The sequence below is a fragment of the Bos taurus genome, chromosome 7, assembly GCF_002263795.3.
Source record: "Bos taurus isolate L1 Dominette 01449 registration number 42190680 breed Hereford chromosome 7, ARS-UCD2.0, whole genome shotgun sequence".
NCBI classification, from domain to species: Eukaryota; Metazoa; Chordata; class Mammalia; order Artiodactyla; family Bovidae; genus Bos; species Bos taurus.
The window spans coordinates 46,550,040-46,573,857 of NC_037334.1; the positions used below are offsets into that span (position 1 = coordinate 46,550,040).

The 23,818-nt window shown below is 52.8% G+C and overlaps 1 long non-coding RNA gene across 6 annotated transcripts in view; it reads left to right on the plus strand.

The window, feature by feature from the left end:
• Positions 1-23,818, plus strand: part of LOC104969177 (uncharacterized) — a 273,877-nt gene that overhangs the window by 13,672 nt on the left and 236,387 nt on the right. The window contains exon 1 of one of the 6 annotated variants that reach the window (XR_009495265.1): positions 3,647-4,016. The exons of 2 other annotated variants lie outside the window; for them this stretch is intronic. This is a non-coding gene — a long non-coding RNA (uncharacterized lncRNA). Of the gene's footprint in view, positions 1-3,646; positions 4,017-4,509; positions 4,769-10,382; positions 10,657-23,818 lie in introns of those variants that run through there. 3 more of the 6 variants (XR_009495267.1, XR_009495270.1, XR_009495268.1) reach the window with 3 other exon arrangements.

Consider the following 23,818-nt stretch of genomic DNA (forward strand, 5'->3'; position numbering starts at 1 on the left):
CCTCCTAGCCTAGGAGCTCTCAGAAGACTGTCCTGGGCATGGGACACATTTTCCCCTTTTTAGACCCTAAAGGGATGCTGAGTGCTATTTGAGGGCACCTTCTTGAGTGAGAAGTACAATGTACTTGCCGCTCATTTGCTTACTTGTTTATTCATTTTGCGTTGGGCCTAATGATGTGATGCTGACCTGCTGAAAGATCTGAGTGGGGGTCCCCTGCTTACAACACTGAAGCAGCTGGTGACTGTCTCCTGCGTGGGTGACAAGTTAAGGTCATGCTCTCTGTCATCCAGGATAGCACCCAGGCTCCTCGGGCTGGCATGTGGTGGCCTCCGCCCCCAGCTCTGTAGACTGCTGCGGCTCTCCTCTGTGTTCTCTAGAACTTCCTCGAGCCCTGCTGACCTTCTCACATTTCCCAAACACACTGGCTGCCTTGCACCACCATTCTTCTGCTCATGTTGATTCCTCTGCTTGGACCCGCCAGGTCTCCTGCGCTGTCAGGATGAACGAGCCCCAGGCATCCTAAATAGAGCCCTGAGTAGACACATGTAGGAGAGAGCATGGAGTCAGGCAGTGTGTATGCATGCTGAGTCATTACGTCGTGTCCGACTCTTTGAGACCCTGTGGACTGTAGCCCGCCAGGCTCCTCTGTCCATGGGATCTCTCAGGCAAAAATACTGGAGTGGGTTGCCATTTCCCTCTCCAGGGGATCTCACCAACCCAGGGATTGAGCCCATGTCTCCTATACTGGCAGGCTAGGGAAGCCCAGAGTCAGCTAGATATGGATTCAAATCCTGCCTTTATCTTCCTGGCTTGGCATGTTACTTCCCTGGGCCTGTTCACCAAACAATAGCACTGACCTCACAGGGCTGTTGGCAGAGCTGAATCGAGGGAGGTGGTGCCTGCCCCTTCTCTCCCTGCTTCCGTACCATTCTCAGTGTGCAGCCTGGAGATGCCTCCTCCTCCTGGTTATTTGTCTTGGTGAAGCCCTTTTGTTCAGATGGTTACTGAACACCACCGTGTGCCAAGTGCCCAGCACTGGGAGTAATTTTTGTTTGGTCATCGGCCACCAAAGAGTTGTAAGAGCCCATACTTGGCTTCTGGGGGAAATGACATTTGCTCTGACAGACTTCCTGCTTGGCTTCCTTGGTGGCTCAGACAGTAAGGAGTCTGCCTGCAATGCAGGAGACCTGGGTTTGATCTCTGGGTCAGGAAGATCGCCTGGAGAAGGGAATGACAACCCACTCTGGTATTCTTGCCTCGAGAATTCCATGAACAGAGGAGCCTGGTGGGCTACAGTCCACTGGGTCACAAAGAGTTGAACACGACTGAGTGACTAACACTTGCTGAATGTAGGAGGCTCAGTGAGAGGTAACTTGGAGAAGATAGGAGGGAAGAGAGTTCTAGGCAGAGGGAGTAATGGGGTGAGTGGGACCCAGTTAGTAATGAACTATGTGAAGGTATTTATCCTAAGAGCAGTAGGAAGGGTTCTATGCCAGGCTGGGGTCTTGGTCACTTGTGCATCCCCAAAAGCAAAAAACGGACAGAGAAGGACCAGAGGAAGCTGGGAGACTAGTGAGGAAGGGCAAGGGAAAGGCATGGCTGGTTGGGGTAGGGGCTGTGGCCATGGAGAGATCCTGGAGGTGAGGCTCGTCAATGTGGTGAAGGCTGGGTCCTGGGCAGTGGGGGGAGAGGGAACAAGGACTCCTGGGTTCCCGCCTCTTCCGCTGGGATGCATGTATGTGTGGGGAGCAGGGTGGTGGCCACGGAAAGATGAGCTTGTTTCCTTGGATGTGTAAGCTCCCTGAAGCAGGGATGGGCCCTCACACTCCATGTCTCTCCCATGGGCCTTTATGCCCAAGAGGATTTCAGAAGACTTGTTCCTGGTTAAGGTGAGAAAATTACCCCTGTTCCCCCATCGGTCAGCAGACTTGACCATGGACACACCCCCTTGGACTCCAAGGCTCTCTGCGTTGGGGGGTCGACCCTGTGCTCATCTCTTGGAGGAGGCCCAGCCCCTCCTGGGGGCTCCCCGCTGGGACTGGTGTGCCGAACCTCCCTGTTCTTAACAGGACTGACTGGGGTGGGTCTCCCACCGCCTCACTGAGGCAGGCCCGGGTTTGGCCGCCCTCCCGGCTGTGTTGTATCCAGTGGGAAACATTTAGAATATGTGAACGTAAGTGGCTGCTGGAGAGAAATCTACAATTTCTCCTATTATTGGGAAAGAGCTAGGCTACCATAGGCTACCAGATGTTCTATGTCATATAATGGTATGTTTTATGGCAAATGAAAATATATATAAAATCTGTACCCAGAGAGCTCCCTACTTGCTAAAAGGGGGCTAGATCCTTCTTTTTATTCTTACCCTTTTCAGATTTTTAGGCAAGAATTCCCTTTCGGGCAATGAACTTATCTGCCAAGTTGGGGCCCAGGGGGAACCCTTATGGGGGACTCGTAAACCCCGTCTTTTGAGGAAATCTTGGGGCTGAGGCCACATTCAGCCCCACGTGTTTACACAATACTCTCTCTCAGCTCTGAGGGGCCATTAGAGTTAATTGGGTGAATAATCTGTGTTTAAAAAGTCCCCAAATACGTATTTACATAATCCACGCTTTGCCCAAGCCTGCTCAAGCCTATTTGTGGGATCTGGAGTGGATCTGGGCTGAGCGTCTTCCTCCCGTGCTTCTAGAGCAGCTTCTCCTGTTGGTGACCATCCTTCGGTGAGGACGGGGACAGGCAGGCTTCCCTCCTGGCTGATGGCGTGGTGGGGCCTATTAGTGTGGGGTCTTCCTGAGCCTTGGCCAAACACGTGTTTTGGATCACTGTCCTGAGAGATGCTGTATGGGGAAAGAGGTTCCATGGTTCAGTAAGTTTGGGAAGCACTGCATCTTATCTCCTCTCTTGGAGATTCCCTGTGCTCATTATTCCACCAGGACTCCAAGAAGTCCTACAGTAGAGAGGTGGATTTAGCTGTGTCTAAATCCAGCTTCCTTCAGATGTTATCTGATCTCAGCATCTCCATCCCTAACTCTGATGAATAGCCCAAAGAACTAGCCTTCTGTAGAAACACATTGGGAAACAGCAATCCACCCCCACTCCGTCCTTTTTTTTTTTTTTTTTTTAAAAACCAGGGGGCACTTCGAGTTCTGGCCACCCACCCAGACATTGTGTGTACTGCCTTTGGTCGAGGCCCTTGTGTGCAGTCATGTTGGCTGTGCACACACAACCCCCAAGAATGCTTTTCACATGACCACAGCCTTGCTGGTTCTTGGAACAGGAAAGACTCCAGGCATTAGAGGCAGACCCAGGGTGTTGCATGGAGACACGGCATTCTCAGTTAGGGAGCCCTTACAGCCTGCCCACTCCTGTAGTTCTGTGCCCCGTTAGTTGCTGGCATCCTTTCTATAACATTGTCTGTATGGGTCACTCCAGCCACAGGAATTCTCTGGGCTGGTTTGGGCACCAGGAAGGATGAATTCAGATGCACTCAGGCCAAGCCTGCTTCCAATAAAAGCTGAGCACTCACCCTCGGGAGTAGCCCTGCTTATCTGTCTTCATGAGGTTCTCAGTCTTGGCTGCACATGAGAATCACCTGGAGAGATTAAAAAAAAAAAAAAATCCTGATGTTGGGTCAGAACTCTGATTTGTTAAATCAGAATCTGGGTGGGTAAGAAACCTGGCTCAAATAAATGGTCAAGCTTCCAGGTGATTCCAATGTGGCTCCATGAGGAGGTGGAGCGCAGCCACACTGGAGCTTTGTCAGGAGAGCTGGCGGGGTAGGAAGGGGAGCAGAAGTTCACGGCGCTACTCCGGGCTCAACCACGACTGCATGAAGGACCAGACCGCCCACCTTCTCCAGTCCTGCCTGGGCAGCCCTCTGCAGTGTGGCAAGTCCCTGGGTGAGGAAGAAGAAGCGTCCTGCCGTGTTTACCCTAGGGACGCCTTTGTTGGGTGGTCCTGAGAAGGATGACGGCCAACATTACCAAGCAGGGTGTCTGCTGTGGGCCAGGTACTGTAAGGTGAGTTGACTCATTTAATCCTCACATTCCCCATGAGTTAGGATTCCTGGTTATAGATGAGGAAATGAAGGCACAGAATGGTTATGGAGGGCACCCAAAGTCACACAGATTCAGAAATGATGGAGCCTTGGTTTGAATCATCCCCGTGAAGAGTTCTTGGTGCAGTGCTGGTGAAAAGCCTTCTTGTAGTTCAGGAGCTGTGTGAGGGGTGGTGTGGCTGGGGCTGGGAGAAGAGACCATGTGTGTGTGTGTGTTCTCTGAATTCAGGGATGGACATATTTCTGCTTGGGCTGAGGGGAATGGGGTGGGCCTGTGGAGGAGCAGAATCAGTGGGGGTGCTCAGCCAGCTCCCCCGAGCCTCACAGCTGGCTGTGACTACTTCTTCCCAACTGAGTTCAGTGGCATCCAGTTGGAAGCTTAAAACCAGCCAGTGTGAGCATTTGCACCATAGAAATCGGCAAACACTACAAATCAGATTTTTATTTACTTAGTTTCTGTGAGAGCTGGCTCTTACACATTAGCTAGCACCTCACTCGACCCAACTTTTTAAGCTCAGCACCATTGGATTGAGGCTAGTGGGTGAAGCTAGAAGCTTGGATTAGGATGGGGGAGAAGCCAGAGGGCAGGGCGAGAGAAGTGGATGAGAAGCTGTGCAACAGAGTAAATAGTTCTATCAAAGGAAATGAAACGAGAGAGGCAAACACGCTTCCCTGACTTAGAGCAATACGGTGAAGAAGCATGGTGAGTGCTGAGTAAGTGTTAATTTCTCTTAAAATTGGGATTATTGGGGAGAAAACTAGCAACACAGACTGGAATGGAAAGGAGGGGAAGGGAAGGGACCATTCCTGAAAGATGTGCAAACTGATCGGGAAGTTCTGCCCCACCATGCAGGCAATGAGCTCAGAGAACCAAGTAGCAGCTTGCAGTCCTGGGCCAGAAAGCCAGAAAAGCATCCTGAGTCTGCCTTTGGGAGCGGGCAGATAGGGGCTCCGGCAGTGAGATGGTTAAATCAGAATAACAAGCGGTGATTTATCTTGCAGCCCCAACATTCCCTTGCTCACTGCTCCGGCTGGCCCTGATAATGCTCCCGGGTTGCAAATCTACCTATTTGTCAAGTCCCTCTCCACAGCCGGGCTCTCTCTGGCTGCTTGCATGGTTTATTAAAGAGGCGTTTGCTACCTGTCATCTCAAACGGCCTCCTTTATCCAAAACAGAATAATAGAGATATCTCCCTCCAGGGACTCGGGATGCAAATGCCCGAGGACAGGTTGCCAATTTGCTGCGTGTATTAGGAGAAGGAAGCTGTCAAGGGAAACGGCCAGGATCCAGGCTCTTCTAACAAGCTCATTTCTGGGTTGAGGGGAGACCTGGGCCGCTCGACTTTAGATTACGTGGGCACGCGCCTCTGCTTTCCTATGGACAGCTGTCAGCAACGATCGTTTCTCCCCGGGAAACAAAATTGGCTTTTCTCCCTGCTTCCCCTCCCCCAGCTCATCGTCGGGTAGTGGGGGGACCCTGCCAATAACTGTCAAGAAGCCGTCCAGCTGTGGAGCTGCGCCTGCATGAGGGGAGCTGCGGGCAGCGGGTGCCTGCTCTGCGGCGGGTCACCACGGTTAGCAGGCTAGGGAAGTCGGTCTTGGCTGGTGTTTGCTGCGGTCCAGGGGACAGGGGTCATTTTCTCCCCTGAGGGAATCTAGTCAGAGCAGCCCGCCTATGTCTGGTGGGCACGGGGCAGAGATGCTTCTCACTCTACCCACCTTGTCCCTCCCAGGATCTCATCTTAGAAGGAAACACAGGCTTCCTTCCTGCCCCAGAATCTCCCCACACTTGGCACCCACCACCTTGGCTCTGGGATCACTCAGTGTGATAGTTGGGGTCTAGTGCTTTCTGCCCCCAGGAAGACTCTAGACTCTGAGAGGACACAAGTGCAGAATTAGGGAGCCCACCAAGAAGCTCCCTGCAACTCTGCATTCCTCCGAGCATCCCTCCCTCCGGGTTCACAGGTGAGGAGGCTGTGGCCCAGGGCCTCCCTGACAGCTGGTGAGTGCTGGGCTTTGAACTTGAACCTGGGGCAGGACTGTTGCATTTCCTGCATGGCTGTGCTCGGGACCGTGCTGTGTGGAGGATTCACAGCCCAGGAGAAGTAGCTTCCATATCCTGTGGGTTGTCTCCAGTGTCGTGGCTCTGTGGGCTCAGGCTGTCCAGCCAGCTTGAGGGGCCTGTCTGTCTCCACTCCTGATGGTGGGAGGGGACGGCAGAGTCTCACTTGAGTGTGTGAGACTCCTGGATCCCTAAGAGTTTCATGATCAGCGGGATCTCTCTTCCCCACCATGTCCTCACCTCCATTCCACCCCTCACACTGCCTTAAGACTGTGTTACCCCAGAGCAGGGCCTGCAGTTCACAGAAGTGTCCTGGGAAGGTGGCAGCAAGGGTTTATCCTTGAACTGGGCAGAGGTGACCCCAGTACATGGAGACACCTGTTGGACCTGTGCCGTGACCCAGAGCCCAGAGCTAGCCAAGGAAGGCAGAAGTCAAGGGCCTTCCTTGACTGGAAGCCAGACCACGCCTTGGGGTCTTGGAAATAACCTCAAGGAAGGGGTCAGGGCCCTGTGGGCAGTTTGGGTGTCTGTATGAGGCAGGGAGGCCCCCGTGAGCTGGGGGCACCATGGAGCTGGCTGGCTGCATGTTTGCCAGCTCCCCGGTCCTCTCATATGTTTTGGGTAGGTGCTCAATTCAAGCGTGTTGGTAGCCTGCCCCACACCTTTCCGTTCCCTGGTGTCATCTTTACCTCTTGGGACCTCTCTTAGACACTTACCAATGCTGATGGGGCTCCAAGTGTGTGCCAGTACCATGCCTTATTGGCAGGTCCACCCTCCACGTCTTAGCCCCTATTCCTTCCCAGGTGTCAAGATTTCCTTCCTTGCCTGTTGTACTCAGGCTTCTCTCTGAGTCTGACTGACTCAGCCCCACCTGACCTGTTAGTATCCTTGTTTTACAGAAAACTGACTCTCAGAGAGGTTAAGGTCAGAGCAGGATCTGAGCCCAGCCATTCTGCCCCCAAAGTCTGTGTTCTTACTCCTGGAAGGGCTGCATGTTGACTGTGGCAGCGCTTTGGGCTTAGAAGTGAGGACTCTGTGTGCTAGGAGGTCTTGCCAACACACTGTCCTGGTGTGACTCTTCTGTGAAGAGGGTCTAAGATGCTGCATCTGGCCACAGCTCAGGGCTGCCTGAGGGTGGGGTGGGAGGATAGAGTGGGGGAGGACCTGTAGATCTTTCCTCTGGGGTGGTGGTGGGGGGGGGCATTGCTGCTCTTGCCTCAGCCTGTAGGGATGCTGGACTAGGGCTGGGGCCCCAGGCTGTGGTTATGAGCTGGTCTATGGAGTTGCCAGTGCCTAGATATCATGCCCTGCAGGGCTGTGCCACCGTTTCTGGCCAGCTGTACAGCAGGGAGACCTGCTGTGGATCCCTCTGCACTGCATGGCAGGATTGCATCCACCTGCCAGCCCAGTAGCAGCTGCCCATGGAGTCCATTGAGGGCGGAGATCTGGGATTCCTTGTACATAGTCTATGCTTCCTAGAACACACCGTCAGAAAGGCAGCCTCTGGGTGAGGAATGTCAAGGCCAGAAGGAAAAAATGGAACATTTGTGGGGTTCTACCCACAAATGACATTGGTATGTTGGGATTGTTCTTCAACGTGAAGTGGGACCTTGGGCACCTCACAAATTCTGAACCTGGGTTGTCTCAGCCAGTGCCTGACACGTGGTGAGCAATCACGGTTGTCTAATGACTCTGTCAGATGGGAATGGTTGCTATCTCAGAGGCTGGTAGGGGGTGGAGTGAGATGGAGTGTGGAAAGCAAGTGGTATGCAAAAGGCTTTAGGTGCTCAAAGCCCTCCTTTTGGTAGGTGGAGTTGGGGGAGCTTGGCACCTGGCCGCTCTCATGGTGCCTCTTGCTTGCCTCTCACTCATCTGCTTTCCCTCTGCTCTGGGACTCTGAGGCCTTGCTCTAGAACACAAGACACTGTAATTTCTCTAGGGGAGATTCCCCAGGAGCAAACTTCGTGAAAATCTTTGAGTAGATGTGTGAATGCCAGAGCAGGAAAGGCCCTTAGAGGCATCGTGGAACCATGGAATGACAGAGATAGCAGAGCCAGGCAAACCTGAGTCTCATCCCAGCTCTACTGCCTAATAGCTGTGTGGCCTTGGTTAGCCCACCGCCCCTCTCTGAGCAGCCTCCTCAACAGTTCCTATCCTTGGAGGCTCTTGTGAAGCCAGAATGAAAGATCTTTGCAAAGTGGAGAGCTATATTTGTATTTATTATTAACATGGTAACATGGTAACTGTGTTAGGAGAAGCTGTGTTGCTCATGATATTTTCCAGTCTTCTTGTTCCACTGAGGGGGCATCTAGGGCTCAGGAAGGAATGAACGGGGTGAGGGCAAGAGAGCTAGGTCTTGGGTTGAGAGACCGGTCCCAGGTGCTCTCCTGCCTCTGTGCTCTGGAACCACAATGGGGTGGGAGACAGCGGTTGTCAATCAGCATCCCCGAGTCCTGGTATTCATTCCCCACCAATGGTGAATAGGTCCTGTTTGTCAGAGGGAGCTGGTCAGCCAGAGCCAGGACCTACTTGGAGGTCCTCTCTGGAGCAGATACCCCAGAGGGGAATGGACCCGTCCGCAGGGCCTGGAGAGCTCAGGCTGGCAGACGTCCTCTGTCGGGGCCTAGGGAAGCCAAGCCTGACTTAGAGAGAAGGCATCATGGCTGAGTTTGTGCATTTTAGGAGAAAATCAGCCCAAATAACTCCCAGATTCAGACTCAAGCTGTGCAGGTGAAGAAGGCAGGTAGGAAATTACAGCCACTTGAGGCTTTCTCTCCCAGGGACTTGATTAAAGCTGAGGAGTGTTGGAGCCAAAATAACTGGGAAAAGTGCTCTTTGATATGTTCATTTGGTTTTAATTTGGGGGGGGGGGACACAGGGCAGCCCCAGCTTGTTTTATTTCTGCTTCCTTTTAGCGTCTTTCACTTGGCTCCTCTCTCCCACTCCCAACCCCCTCCCCTCCTGGAGTTTGTGAATTTCAAGGTCAGCTGAAAGTCAAACTTTACCATGTCGGTGATGAAATGCAAGCAGATGTGGCTGGTTGGGCTGATGGAGGCCACACCCTGAGAACCATGCTCAGTCCTGTGGGTGATGCCTGGCAAAATGAACAAAGTCTGATCGCTTACAATCCTGGGTTTCCATCTCGCAGATTCGGATTTCAAAGTGAGGGCCAATCAGGCATGTGTTTACCTAGGGGGGTTGAGAGAAATGATGCTGGCTAGGACAGGCATGGCTGCCTCATCCCCCTTGCCCATGACTGAGAGCCAGTGGATGGGTGCCAGAATTTGGGATTGGCCTTTGGCAATGGTGCTGGCTTTCCCGGGGACCTTGTCTGCTGGCCCTCCTTGCTAGTAGAAGGGTTTGGTGGATTTTGGTCACAGCCCATGTCCGTCAAGTTGCCCTTGCTCCCCCCAAAGTGCATTAAGCCATTGGCAAATCCTTGCCATGTGACCAACGTGGTATTGGCAGTGACCTCAGGGTGAAGGTCGATCTTTGGCTGGGCCTCCTGGCATCACCCACACCCCTCTGTGACTCAGAAAGTGGCCCAGCCGGCTGCTTCCTGCTGCAGCATTCTGGCAGATACGATCAGATGGTACAGAGAGGAGCGGTTTCTGATGTCCTAGCTGCTTCCACCACTAGCCCAGACACTGCCTCTCAGGCTCCACAGGAGGTCTTACACTGCTACCCAATGTGCGGTCTGTTGATGGACTGTGGCAGCCTAGTCCCTGGCATCCTTGGGAATCCACCTTCCCAGTAACATGCTGGGACTGGCTTACCAGGAAAGTGGGGAGACCCAGCAGACCTGGGTTTCTTGCTCTGTACTCACCAGCTCTTCCCAGCCCAGCTCCCTGCACCCAGTGCCTCTCAGTCCAAGCTACAGGACAGAGCAGATGGATGTACTGCCCATGAGGCAGGAGGGTGGAAGGATGGGCATTTGGGAGTCAGGACTGTGCTGGGAACCAGCTCCATCCGTGGTCAGTCATGAGACCCCTGACTCACTTCCTAAGTCCTCCAAGTCTCAGTTTCTTTATCTGTAAGAGGGGATAAAGGTGCCCTCCTCATAGTTGCTGTGAGGATGAAATGGTGCATGTAAAGTGCCTGGCACAGTGCCTGTGCTCAATAATGCCTGCTATTATAGCTATTGTCCAAATCCGGCTAGAGCCGTTAGAGATAGCGTTGTAGGGAGGGACCTGCCTGGGCTCCCCTGTGGGCTGCTGGGTTTTTGTAGCTGCAGAGCCCAATTACCCAGCCTTTTCCTCCACCCAGGAGCACAGCTTCTTCCCCAGGGTCCTCACCCCAGCTCAGCGAGAAGCAGAGGCAGATGCAGATAGGGAGTTAGCCTGAAATCACCCTTTCTACCCTGCCTCTTTGATTGGCAGCGCACTGCAGAGAAGTGATGTGTAAAGAAATGTCCCTTCAATCCAGGAGCTGTCCAAAATGGGAATGGTTTTCACGGCACAGTCATTTTTGGATAAGAAAGTCTGAAATGAGAGAATTCTGAACGCAGAACAAAGCAGAAGAGCCTGCCACAACAGTGCATGTGAGTCAACCCGCAGCGCCTCGCAAACAGCCTGCCTTGTTAAAATCAGTCCCTTGGTGCAGGCGGGATTAGCGCTCTGCAAACTTCCCATCCCAGGCCTGTCTGCATTTTTACTTTCCCTGCTGCACGTCTCTTGCTGATCTTCCTCCCTTCGTACCCGGGGGGATTTCCCACACATAATGGAGGCCACTCCCATTGCTACAGTGAAGGAGACTTTTTTCCTCTGCTTTGGGCAGAAAAATAGTAACTTGTGCTGGGAACACAGAGAGGCTGAAACACTCTCTGGAACAATTCCCTTGGCCCAGTCCCCGACTCTTTGCATTGTGAGAAGGAGCAGGGAGGCCCAAGGGAAGGTGCCCTGGGGAAGGGCCCTCTGGAGGTAATTTTGTGGGAGTCCCATGGGCATTCTCTTCCTCCCCCTCCTCCTCTAGCAAGTCCTGCCTGGTTAACTTACTCTGCAGAGTTGGGGCCTCCACTCTGGGGTTCCCAGTGGCAGACACAACTATTCACACATGGTACCCCAGGGGCTGTGTCCTGTGTGGAACTGCTGACCACCCACCGTCCCGGTCACTACTTGCCACAAGAGTGGCTTGTGGGCTGAAAAGCATGTCCAGGAAGGAGCAGCAATGCCACACCAGGAGAAGGTTCTGATCATTTCTGCCCCATGGCTTCCTGCCACTCTGGGTGAGCCCGAGCAAGACTGGCCGGCTGGGCTGGGTTCTGGAGCCAAGCCCCTTTCCTCACCCTGTTTGCTGAGCCTCCCCACACTTTGGCCGCTCATTATCTCCCCACTGGCGGGCGAGTGGGAGAGGCTGCGCTGAGGGGAGGGCCAATTACTGGGGCCTCACCGCTACGCACCGCCTTGAATGCATTTTTCTTAAATGGTGAAGCCCTCTTCGGGGAGAGGCAATTTGTGGGGAGCTCAGGGCCGCATAATTTACGGGCCCCTCTAGCCTGGGTAGGAGTGAGGTGGCTGTGGCTTGGTTTAATTAGCTGGGTGTAAGCCGAGCACATCACCAGAATGGGCCCGGAATCCTGGTCACCGAGGCTCATTTCTCTTCTGTGCGAAGCACCGCCAAAGACGAAAAGGTCTAAAGTTACTTCATTCATTGGATCCCTTGGTTAGCAACGTCTTCCAGTTTGAAATATAAACCCACTTATTTTTCTTAACAAGAATCCAGCCCACCAGCTACAGTGTTCTGCTCATGCATTTAATAGGAATAATTGAATGGAGCTCAAATTATCATAACCTAATGCTTTCCGAGGCAGATCCAGCCATGGCATATTTTTTCCTACAAGGAAGCAAGTTATGTGAGGCAGGGCAGTGAGGGGGAAGCCAGCCTCAAGTGCTGCCGGTTCCTAGCTCTGCTCTGCAACGACTTGTTGGTTGAATTTCAGGGGCTGCTGGCCACTGGGCTGGGGGCCTCTAGGGGCTTCGAGAGGCAGGGCACCAGGGTGGTAGGTGCTCCCTAGGTGATATGCAGTCCTCAGCTGGACATTACTCCCTGGGTCATTTTAAACAATGATCAGGGAGAGAAAGCTAGAGCTGGAAGAGACCATGGAGTGCTAGTACTCTTGGTGGTAGCAGCAATCCTAATGATGTTTGTGGACATAATTAAACATAACAGTGATTATCGGTAAATGAGGATGCCCACTTACTGTATGGTTGTGGGAACTGAGGTCCCAAGATATGGTGCTGATGACAGACCCTTGATCCAGTTTTCTATAGTCCCCAGAGCACAGAGGGAGGTTTCCAGTAATGCGATTCATAGACCCAGACCCTTTGAACAGATAGGATACGCAGGCTCTGGAGGGTCCATGAGGAGCTCTCCCTCACCAGCTACCCAGTCTTGGGTAGGCCTCTCTCAGCCTCAGTTTCCACATCTGTAAAATGGGGCTACCGCCTGCCCTGATTCCCTCATAGCACTGGTGTGTGACAACTGTGAGAATTCATGCAGAGGAGGGGGCACAGCAAAGTGCTGCCAGGGTCTTTGAATTGTCACCCCCACAGTGCCCTTACCTGCAGAGACAAAAGCTTCCTGGCCCCACTCAGGCATGATTTTGAGCTCGAAATGACCAGAATGAAAAGAGTGGCCAGAACCAGGGGCGGGCTGCTGACTGTGGGTGGCCTGGATTTGAGCCCTGTAGCTTTCCCCAGATATGGCCCTCATGCAGATCGTGTACGGCAGAGCAGAAGGTACTGCGTTTCTGAGCTTTCCCCTCACTTTCATCAGCCCACAAAGGCAGGCCTTCAGGTCAACCACCTATGGAGGAGTAGGGGTGTGTGAACACAGGACCTGTGCTTTTTCAGCCAACATGGCCCCCTTCGGAATCAAAGAAGGGCCCGTTTCCCAGGGGCATGTGTATAGTCCCTTCCTTATCTCCCTCCCTTTCTTCCTTCTCTTTCTCTCTCTCTCTTTCTGGAACTACATGTAAAGTTATCAGGAAACCCCAGCTGGGTGTGTGATGGTGCTGGGCTTCACCTTGCCTCACTGGGGCTGAGGGTGGCAGGTGCTGGGTCCCCCGTGAACACTGTTATCCTCCCAGGGCTCGGCTCAGAGGCTCAGGAGATTTGCCCAGTGCCAGCAGAGAAGCTGTGCTGGTCTGTTGTCAGCACATAAAAAGGTCACAAAGGCAGTGAGAAAGCTCTAGAAGGCCTTTGTGATCCCTCTCCCCAAGAGCCTTGCTGGTTAGGCTTTTGTTACTTAACAAAGCAAGTGGTGCCTTCGCTCTTCAATCACAAATCGTGATGTTGACTACTTCAAAAAAGCAGAGTGAATATGATTCCAATATTTATCTTAGCACAAAACTAACATTTCAGGGCCTATGCCCATAATTCAAATGTTGATGGGGAACACATTGTGTGAATGTGGTGCAAATATATACAAGGGGGGAAGTTGCTTATATTTAATAGGGAAACATGAAGTAAACATTTTTGAATAAAATGGCAAAGACTTGGGTTCTAGTTGCAGTTTCTCAGTTGAGCATATTTAACTGGCATGTCCGAGGAGCTGTCATGTGGTCTCAGGGCGGAGCAGGGTGAAGGTCGAGTTGTTGTCACCAGCGATGCCTCTCAGAACCCGAGCCCACGACTCCGTGTTCCCAGCTTTGCTGCGTACTTGCTGATCTAGAGGCTGGCCTGTGGCTCTGGGAAGTTGAGCGCGGCTCCTTGTTCTCTCTCTGTCTTTGCTTCCACTCCAGTGCTCGTTAGTGGCAGGAGCCCTTATAAAGGCACGTGGGAAGGGGAGCATGGCTCCTTGTTAAGGGCAGTTGCCTTCTGGCTGCTTTACAAGAGTCTCAGTACGAAGGCTCCCCTCCCCGTGGCATGCTGTGTGTGGAAAAGAGAGGCGCAGGCCCTGTGTTCTCGCTCTGGGCATCCTTATGCAATGGAAAGCCCGGCTCCTGCCGGCATCTGACATCATGCGAGAAGGCCTCGCAAGCCTTATGTAAACACCCAGGTGCCTGTCTGTGCAAATGTGGGGCCTTGACACTGGCAGGCTCCGTTTCTGTTACCACTGCAGGGTGTGGACGTGTGGGCACTCGCAGTTCCTTCTGGAAGTCTCTGGTCTTTGTGTGTGGATGGGGAGGCAGTTCTGGAGCTGCCGCTGCACAGCCCTAGCCCCCTGCCCCCGGGACGATTCATCAGGTTTGTAGAGGTGGAGGGCCTTTGTGATGCTGTGCATGCTGGTTCCTGGGGCTTTAGTTTCCATTCTAAATACGTCTTGCCTGCCAGGATACAGCCACGTGACTTCTGCAAGTGAAGAAAGGACACTTTGGACTTGTTCCCCTGGCTCTGCTCATGGTCATCGTCTTGTTCCGCAAGGTTTCATTTTCTCACTGGCTGCACTTTGTGTTTGTACGGGCTTCCTGAGACAGCAGGACCATATAAGCCTTGGTGCCCCACTTTCCAGGGGACAGAGATAAAGTGACACCCAGAAGAAGTTCACAGGGAGGGGGGGACAAGGGGAGACCTGGAATCTCATTGGTTCAATTCAGCAGACACTGACCAGGCACCGGCTGTGTACCCGGAGCTGCACCATGAGTTGGGCAGGGGTGGTGGGGCAGAGAGGGGGCAGAGCTAGGTCACCCACGGTTTCCTAAGGTGTAACGTGAGTAAAACAGAAGTTAGGACTTTGCTTGGGAAATTCAGAGGCCATTTGTTTCAGAGGATCTGCTCTGGGACCTAGTGGTAGTGATGATTAAATTGAAAATTAAAAATTATAAAGCTGATAACAGTGCTTATACATATGCCAGAAGCTGTTCTAGGTCCTTTATGGATGTTAATGCATTTAACCCTGACAAACAGTCTCTGAGGTGGATATTATTACCCACATTTTTACAGCTGTGTGTAATAACGCCTTGTCCGGGTTAGAACAGAGATAGGGTGCTGGTTTCTCACCCCAGGCTGTCCAACTCCAGGGCATATGCCCTGAGCCACTGTGCAGGTGAAAAGAAGCAGGCACAGGTGCTGAGTGTATTTCTGCTGCAGTCCTTTCCCTGGGGACTTGGTGTCTGGCTGATGACCCTGACCTGGACATTGGCTCTCTGTGCCTCCTAGGGGTGGGCAGGATGGGCCTGGTGCTGAGAGGAGAGAGCAGGCCAGGACTGCGGCTGCCCACTGTCCATACCCAGGACTTTGCGGCCTTCTCTTTCTTGCAGAGAGCTTGGGACTCAGAGCTTTGCTGCTCTTTAGTTCCACTTGCCACCTGAGGAAAGTGTGGGGCCAGCTCTGCCCACTGGAAGCTGGAACCGCATCCCAGGGTGGGAGGTGGAGCTGGAGCAAGGGTGAAGTGACTGGACTGAGGCCCCGCCATGCTTCTCCTCCTGGCTGCTGCCAGTGGCTGCTTACCAGGAAGGGAGCACCATGGTGCGTGCCTCCCCAGCCTGCTGATTCCGCTCTCAGACGTGTCACGGCTTTCTCATGTGTCAGGCTGTCACTTCACACTCCTGCCCCTATCATTGCTATCTACTCCCACCTTGAAAACAGACAACAGTATGGCTGATTCTCGTCTGAGAAGCAACTATCTGAGAAGTCTTTGGACACACTGCCTGCGCGTGTGGTGTGAGATCCAGTGAGCAAGACTCAGGAGGGATGTCCAGGCCCGGACCAGGGCTGGGGAGGGAGACAGATGGTTGCAGAGGTGTGTGATGGAGGAAGAAAGGGTGGTGGTGGTGTGGAGGTGAGATGCCTGTTTTGAGCATCTTCTACTTTGTTTAAGGCATCACCTAGGAAACTTGTAGATCTTTAGAAGCTGGGTGGTTTGGGAACCGTTTAGCCAAAGTGAACTGATTGTTCCACTGGGTGAGTAGTTGGGACGTTCGGCCTAGGGTGCTGGGGCTGCAGGAGGAGGCATTCTTGTGAGAACCAGTGTGTGGAGGGCTGGGGGAGCAAGATTTCCCTGGGCATGTTGAGTGAGATAAGTGGTTGAAGCTGAAGACTTCAGCATCACACTGGGCCCTTGGGGCATCTGGGGATGATGGAAACTGTTGAGCTTAGGCAAAATGTTATCTACCTCTGAAAGCCTGTTTCCTTCCAGCATCAGTACATCCTCCTCCTTCTTGGTGGTCTCTAGAAGCAGCCCCAGTGGGTGTTGTGTATCTGGTAGCTCTCTGCCGCCTAAGGAATGACTGAAGGGGCCGCTTAGTGCCGTTTCTGAGCCAGGAAGCAGTGGAGGGGGTGGAAAAGCAGAGCAGTACTGGCTGCAGTGTCCCCTTCCTTGTTTCCCTGAAATGGACCCACTGGTGTCATGGTGTTGGAGCTGGGGGAGGACGGGTGGTGTGAAGTGACTCCATGTCTCAGCTATGGGTGTGGAGAGGTCTGCTTGGGTGACATGGTGACTGGCCTTCAAGACTCGAACAATACCTGGGTAAAGGCATGTCCCGTTGCAGGTGTCTTTTGAGGCAAAGAAAAATAGTTTTTTGTTTACCAAGAGAATCATCCCCTGTTGCTAAGGAAAGAGCTAGAAGGAAGGGGTGAAGTGCCCGGAGGGGAGGGTGTGTGGTGACAGGACTTCCTCTGGGGGAGGTGCCAGAGGAGGAGCTGAGGGGTGGCCCTGTATCTTCTGTGCCCTCTGTGCTCTTGCTGGGACTTGGCCTCTCCAGGACCCGTCCCCCTCGGGCCCCCACGGAGCAGAACACCATGTGCGGAGTCTGAGTTCCCTGATGACCTGCTTTCCTTCTGAGCCACTGGTCCAAGCTCCATCATCTCTGTCTCCTCCAGGTGGCCCTGGGTCCCCAAGCCTCAGGCTGTTGTCTACCCAGTGTCAAACTGATGGGGGCTCTGGCACAGCTCAGATCCTTTAGATCTTTGTTCTCTTACCTGGGTTCTCTTCTCCCCAAGGCAGGGTTTCCTGGAGTGTTGTCTGTGCATGACCGCTGGTGCCCACAGTGACTCTAGGAGTCCCCTTGGGGTACTTTTTTTGAAGTCAATAGTTATGGTTGTGTTTGATGTATACTAAAAGATGTTCATGAACATACGCAATCTCAGGTTTTGGGTTTCTCAGGCATTAGAACCAAGGATGAGACCTGAAGTCTGTGGGTGACTGCAGAGTGTGCTGGTAACAGCAGGGCTTTGGGGACAGACTGCTTGGTTCACATCCTGGCTCTTCCCTCTACGGACTGTGACACCTTGGACTTGCTGCTCAGTCTTCTAACTGGGGATCGTAAGAGGCCCTTCCTCTAGGGTTGTTGTGAAACTGAGCAAGTTAATGCATGTAAAACATTTAGAAAGTGCTCAACAGATAATGCATACTCTGTTGGTGTTCATATTATTTAAAGAAATAATATTGAACAAAGAGTAGTGAAGATGGTATGCAAATAGCCAGCTCCAAAGTAAATGTTCTTTCTGCATAGATAATCCTGGATTCCTAGTTCAGCTCTGCACCTGCTCTTTCTGTGTCCTGGGGAAGGCATGGTAGCTCTCTGACTCCTCAGTTTATGCATCTGTACAGTGGGGAATGGAATGTTTACCTTGCAAATTTGCAAGGTTAAAAATAGGAGACCACCCTGGCATAGTGACGGGCACACAGGGGTCACTTGGGGGCAGCTCTTGTGATGCTGTTGATGACATTGTTTCTGCTGCCATACCTACCCTGTGAGCGCCTGAGGGACGGGACCAAACACACGCATCTTGGGACCTAGAAGCACCCAGGACGGGGGAGATGCTAGACAGACTCATCAGGGCTGTGTCCTAAGCTCAAGGACGGGCACCTAAGAGTGAGCGCAAGGCAGGTGGGGCTGCTGCCTTAGGAGCTCAGGCTGCTTCAGGGAGAGACACCCAGGGGTGGACCAGGAGGAGGAGGAGCTCAGGCTGCTTCAGGGAGAGACACCCAGGGGTGGACCAGGAGGAGGAGGATGTTGGGATTTCAGGCTGCATTAACTGTGAGGCTGCCTTTTTGAGGGAAAGTGGGAGAAGAGGCCAGGCAAGGGGGGGTGGTGTTTGAGCCTGCCTGAGGCCCCTTCTTAGCTCCACTGCCTTCCTGGGCCCTGGTGACATGTGCTCTTGGAATCTCCACAGGGCCTGCCCTCCCGCCCTGCCCTGGGCCCCCCCCCGGGTGAGCTCTTGGTTCCCAGTGAGCTTCAGTCTGTCCTCTTCCAGCCACTGGCCTCAGCCGGGCTGTGGCAGCCCTCAGGAGGAGCCTCCAGGTGTTCGGCACCGTGGCCAACCAGGCATGCTTTCTAGAAGGCTGACAGGTGAAAAATGACCGAATCTCCTGACCCTTGGCCTGAAGGAACGTGCGGACAGTTACACTATGGTGTCCTAAACTGGTGGCCTTGGGACTCCGGTGACCTGAGAGTGTGGAGAAACCTCTGTTAAGTGGCCTGGAACCCCCTCACAGGCGGAGAAAGTGAGAGTTCTGACCTCTGGCCTTGAGATTGCTGAAAGGAGAGGTCCTCGTATGGCGGTGCAGGAAAACCCGAGCGGGGCCAGGCCGTGGTGTTGCAGCCCCGGCTCTGGCAGGGGGAGCGGAGGTGGACCCTGGTCTGAGCTTGTGAAATGATACATTTTGCCCTCACTGTGTGCTCTGTGGGAAGAGATCAGTCTAGACCCCTTTCTTGTTTTCAATTAGTGTACCCCCACTAGCAGTGAGTATACTCTCTCCAGGGGACAGAGAGTGGCCCTCTCTATGTGGGGGTAGTAATAATAATCAAAAGACAGTATTGCTAGTTGTATTACTACAGCTGCTGTTAATTAAACATTTACTAAGAACTGTGGTGCTGGAGAATACTCATGAGAGTCCCGTGGACTGCAAGGAGAGCAAACCAGTCCTAAAGGAAATCAACCCTGAATATTCATTGGAAGGACTGATGCTGAAGCTGAAGCTCCAGTACTTTGGCCATTTGATGAGAAGAGCCAACTCATTGGAAAAGACCCTGATGCTGGGAAAGACTGAGGGCAGGAGGAGAAGAGGGCAACAGAGAATGAGATGGTTGGATGGCATCACTGACTTAATAGACGTGAGTTTGAACAAACTCCGGGAGATGGTGAAGGACAGGGAAGCCTGCAGTTAATGGGGTTGCAAAGAGTCAGACACGACTTAGTGACTGAACAACAGCAATAAGCCCCACTCTGTCCTTATCTGAGCTACCTATAAGTCCTAGGTGGTAGATGCCAGCTCCATTGTACATAAGGAAACTGAGTTGAAGAAACCCTAAATGACTATTAGTTATTAATATTATTTAAAGAAACATCATATACAGCCTAGTAAATGGGCTCAAATTCCTGAGTGTGGATTCCAAAGTCCATGCTTTTAATCTCTTTAGCTTTTCTTTTGGTCTTTATCATATAATGGCTTAAAAAAAAAAGGCAAGAGAGGATTAAATTGCATTTCTGTTCTAGACCTGATTGTCCTCAGAGCAAGGATTGTGTGTGTGATGATTCTGGCCTTTGCCCTTACCCCTTGGGTCAGTGGCCACAATACCCGTAGCCATCCTCGTAGGCCGTGTCAGATGCAGCTGCTGCTCTGGGCTCTGTGGAAGCTTTCCCTCTGCCCGTGGGCCGCTGTAGTGACAGGGCCTGGCCTGGGTCTGTGATGAGGTGTCTAGGAAGGCTGCTGTACTAGCGGCAGGCGTCTAGGGCCCTCTCCCTGGCCAGCAGTGTGGCCTGCTGGGGCTCCCTGTGGCACCTTCCTGGGGTATTCCAGACATCATCTGGGGGCAGATGGCTGGTCTTTGTCCTTCCGATGCCAACTCCGGAGTGCTGTACAGTCAGCCAGTCAGAGAGGATGTTGTGATGTACGTGATTGTGAGGTTTGGTGCTCCTCTCCGAAGCCCAGACTTCCTGTGTGAAGCTGAACCAGGCATTCCCTCCACTTCCTGGGTGTCTGCCTCTTTCTCTGTAGAGTGGGGTGGCCATCCCTGTCCAGCCTCGGACACAGGGTCACTTTCAGGCCAAATGAGCTTAGTTTGTGAAGGCTTTGTTCTAAATCTAAGAGGGTGCGTGGTTGCCTTTAGATACCCCCTTGGAAGCCTTCCTTGACCCATCTGTTGGGTTAGGGGCTGTGTGTCCCCAGCCCCCATATATCTTCTTAGAGCTGTCATTACACTGTAGCAGAGCTGCCAATCTGTGGTGTTGTGTCCCCCACACCCCTCCTCCAAATCTGAGAGTTTTTGAGGGAAAGGACTGTGCCCTGATCGCTATTGGTGGCACAGAGCTGACACCCAGTACGTATTTGTAGAATTAGGAGATGATTGAATGAATCCATTTCCAACTGGGGGATGTGCTTGTGAGTCTTTCTGATCTCTCACTTGGCAAAGAACTTCTAAGAGAGATTAGGAGGGGGAGGAATCAGATGTCATGTCTCCTTAATATTCTCTGTCTGAGTAACCTGTGGGTAGATCAGGTGTGGCTTGATCCAGCACCCAGACTGTCTCCATGACAGGGTTTCATTCTCCCCATTCCTTGGTTCCTTTAAGTGAAGCTAGGCCTATTCTCAGACCCCGCATGGTGAAAAGATGACTACAGCAACTCTGCCCCCATATCCTCTCTGACTCAGTCTAGTGGGACAGATGGGGAATCTTGGTCCCAGCATTCCTAGGAGGTCCTGGAGCTCATTGTGATCGGACTAGCTTTGGTCATATGCCCTCTCCTGAACCAGTTACTGGCCAGGGGAAGGCCGTGTGCTAATTAGCTTAGATGGGACTTTTGCTCTACCCTACGTGGAAATGAGGAGGAGGGCATGGCAACCCACCCCAGTGTTCTTGCCTGGAGAATCCCATGGATAGAAGAACCTGGCGGGCCACAGCCTATGGGGTCACAAAGAGTCAGATGTGACTGAACAACTACGCATAGCACAGGTGGAATGACAGTGTGGGAGGGTGGATCCTCCAGGGAAATGGAGGCTGTTGCTGAGAGAAGGGGAGAGGCATATGGAGGAAATAGAAGGTACTTTCATCATAGATAGCATTTTATGTAAAAAAAAGAAAAAAGAAAAAATCAGTGCATCCATGCCTCAATTCTGGGCCCCTTCAAGCTAAAAAGATGTTTTTCCCCTTCAGTTGTCTGCATCAGCCCTGCAGTTCTGTGTGCATGTCCAGTAAGGGCCCAGTTGCTCCACAGATGCCTCCCTGGCTTAGCTGGGGACCGGCTGTTGGCACTGGGCTCTTTCACGCTTTCTGGCTTAAACATCTCTCAGTCTGTGCATCTTGCTTATGGCATGTCAACTAGGTGGGGCCCTAGAAGGCATTGGTTGCGAGCTGCCCAATGAGAAAACCAAAGCCCAGAGACGTGAAGGCTCTTCCCTGACAGCGTAGCCAGTGTCAAAGCCAGGATCAGAACCTGGTGTCCTGGTCCCATCTCGGCTTTCTTCCTAACCCTCGCCCTCCTTTCTACTTTGAGATGAGATTTCAGAGCCACAGACACACACAGGAGAGACTCAGGCAGGAGTCTAGAGGACTCGTTACAGGAGGTCGAGCACCAGGATGATGCCTTGTAGAACAGTCCCGTCTCCAGATGCAACCCTGAGCCTGCCTGCCCTTGGGTGCCCAGCCCAGGGTCTGCGGCTGGCCTCCAGGCTCCAGAAAGTCAGCAGTTAAGTTGGCAGCCTTTGCCTTTGTCCTTTCTGAGCTGAGTGATTAGGGTCTCTAAGAGTAACCATTATCTGTGTGTTTGGGGAATGCATGTTTTTCACACATGCAGCCCTTCCAGAAAGATTTAGCCTGGGGATGCAGCAGACGGGCTCTCCATTGAGGGCAGATACCAATCATTTTTACAATTGTTTGCAACAGGAGAGGAAGCTTGAGCTTAACAGTTCTGTTGTGGATGGATTTGGGGGAGAAGCATGAATGAATTATCAACAGGATGGCTTCTGCTTTTATCCTGGGATTTGCTGCCGTCCCTGCACTCCGGCCACCCTGTGCAGAGCCCCAGGATTTACATTCCTCACAGGTGTGGGCCTCATTGTGTGCTGAGGTCTCAGGGGCCCGGCTGGCATCTGTAGGAGAGAACCTGTCAGGTGTGTCCGGGGAGGGAGCACGGTCCTCAGAGGGGAATTTGGGGCAGCCCCCACACTTCTTCAGTTGGGGGAGGGTCCCCAGCCAGGGACACAGACCTGAGCGAGTACCCACCAACCTCTGGAGTTGATCTGAGCCCCCATAATGTTTTAAAGAGCCCTTGACAGCAGTGACCAAGAGGGATAGCTTTTTCAGCCTCTTGCTAGGGGGAAAAAAAAAAGATCCTGCTCAGAAATGCATTTGCGGGAAGTTTGAAGTTTGAAGCCCTCCAGCTGCAGCTTGGCGGCCTGGGTGGTCGGGTGGGTGGGATGGTGTCCTCGAGTGGGCGGGGAGTGGAGCATGGCAGCTGAGGAGCACAGCCAGGAGGGCAGGAGTTGCATCTAAACAGCGGTGGTGGGTGTGCCATCTGACGGACCTGGGTTCAAGTCTTGCCTCTTGTTCAGCAGCTGCAAGAACTTGGGCAAGCTACTTGGCCTCTCTAAACCACAGTTTACTTATCTATAAGATGGAGATAATACCTCTTTGGATATGATGAGATTTAAGTGAGAAATTGCATGTAAAGCTCTTGATGCTATCAATGGAAGTGTTCTTTGCTGTTATTACTAACAACAGTGGTGGTGGTGGTGGTGTCAAAGGTGCCCTGTCCCTGGTCTCCATCAACACTTCCCCAAAGACCCCAAATAAACACCAAAGCTTTGTAAACATACTGTGTTTCTAGCCCTACTCCCCCTTCCAAGCAGACGACCACCTTTAAGCTCCTGTATTGTAGAAATTCTGGCACCGTCCCTAATATTGATACAGGTGATATTTCAAAATGATTTGTCACTTTCCAAATGTCAGGCAGTTCTGGGTGGGACAGAAGCCAGAGTGCGTGATTCCTGATTCAGAGAGGAGGCAGGTGGGAGCTGAGTACACGCATATACCTGGGGTGGTAAAAGGTAGGACAGGTGGAAGGACGGGCAGAGGCAAGTGGAAACGGAGGCCCAGGACAGTTTCCCATACCGCACCCCGATAATGACCAGACAAGGAAGGTGGGGGACTGAAGTCACACTGGTCAGCCTCAGGGGTCTGTGTACCTGTCTTTTTTCCTGTGTGACGTGGTGGTGGACACTCTGCTGACGGTTTGACTCCGTCTTCCAGGAAAGGTGGCTGGTGTCATCCCAGATGTCATGGTCAAGAGGAGCAGAGTTGTGCCTGCTGAACACAGGCCTGTGCCTCACCCTCCCCAAACTCGCTCTTTCAGAAACATGCCCTCATCAGTTTTCGGGAGCCCAGGGTAGGGGCGGGGGTGGCATCTTGACACTCAGGCCCTGAGGATGGTCCTCTGGGTCTTCTGCAGGCATCACCATGATCTGGCTCTCAAGTGAAGTGCCTGGGGAGTTTGGAGGTGTCCCACGTGTGTCCATTCCTGCTCATGCCCCCCACTGTAGCAGGCAGTGCCCTGGAGGCATAGTTTCTCCAGGAAATCCTCTCAGCCCACACCCTACCCTACCTGGTGGGGTAGGTGAGACTCCTGAGTGGGTGGTCTTCTGTGGTGGAAGGTGGTGCCGGTGCCCTGGTTGGGAGAAGTCCCCCTGGCCGTGTCCTCACTCTAGCGTGTGGGTCCCCTGGCCTCCCAGTTGAGGACAAGTTCCACTCTTGTCATTCCCCTGCCTCCAAGGGCCTCCTTCGTTTTGTTTCTAGTTGTTTATTTGGTTGGCCAAGTGGCGAT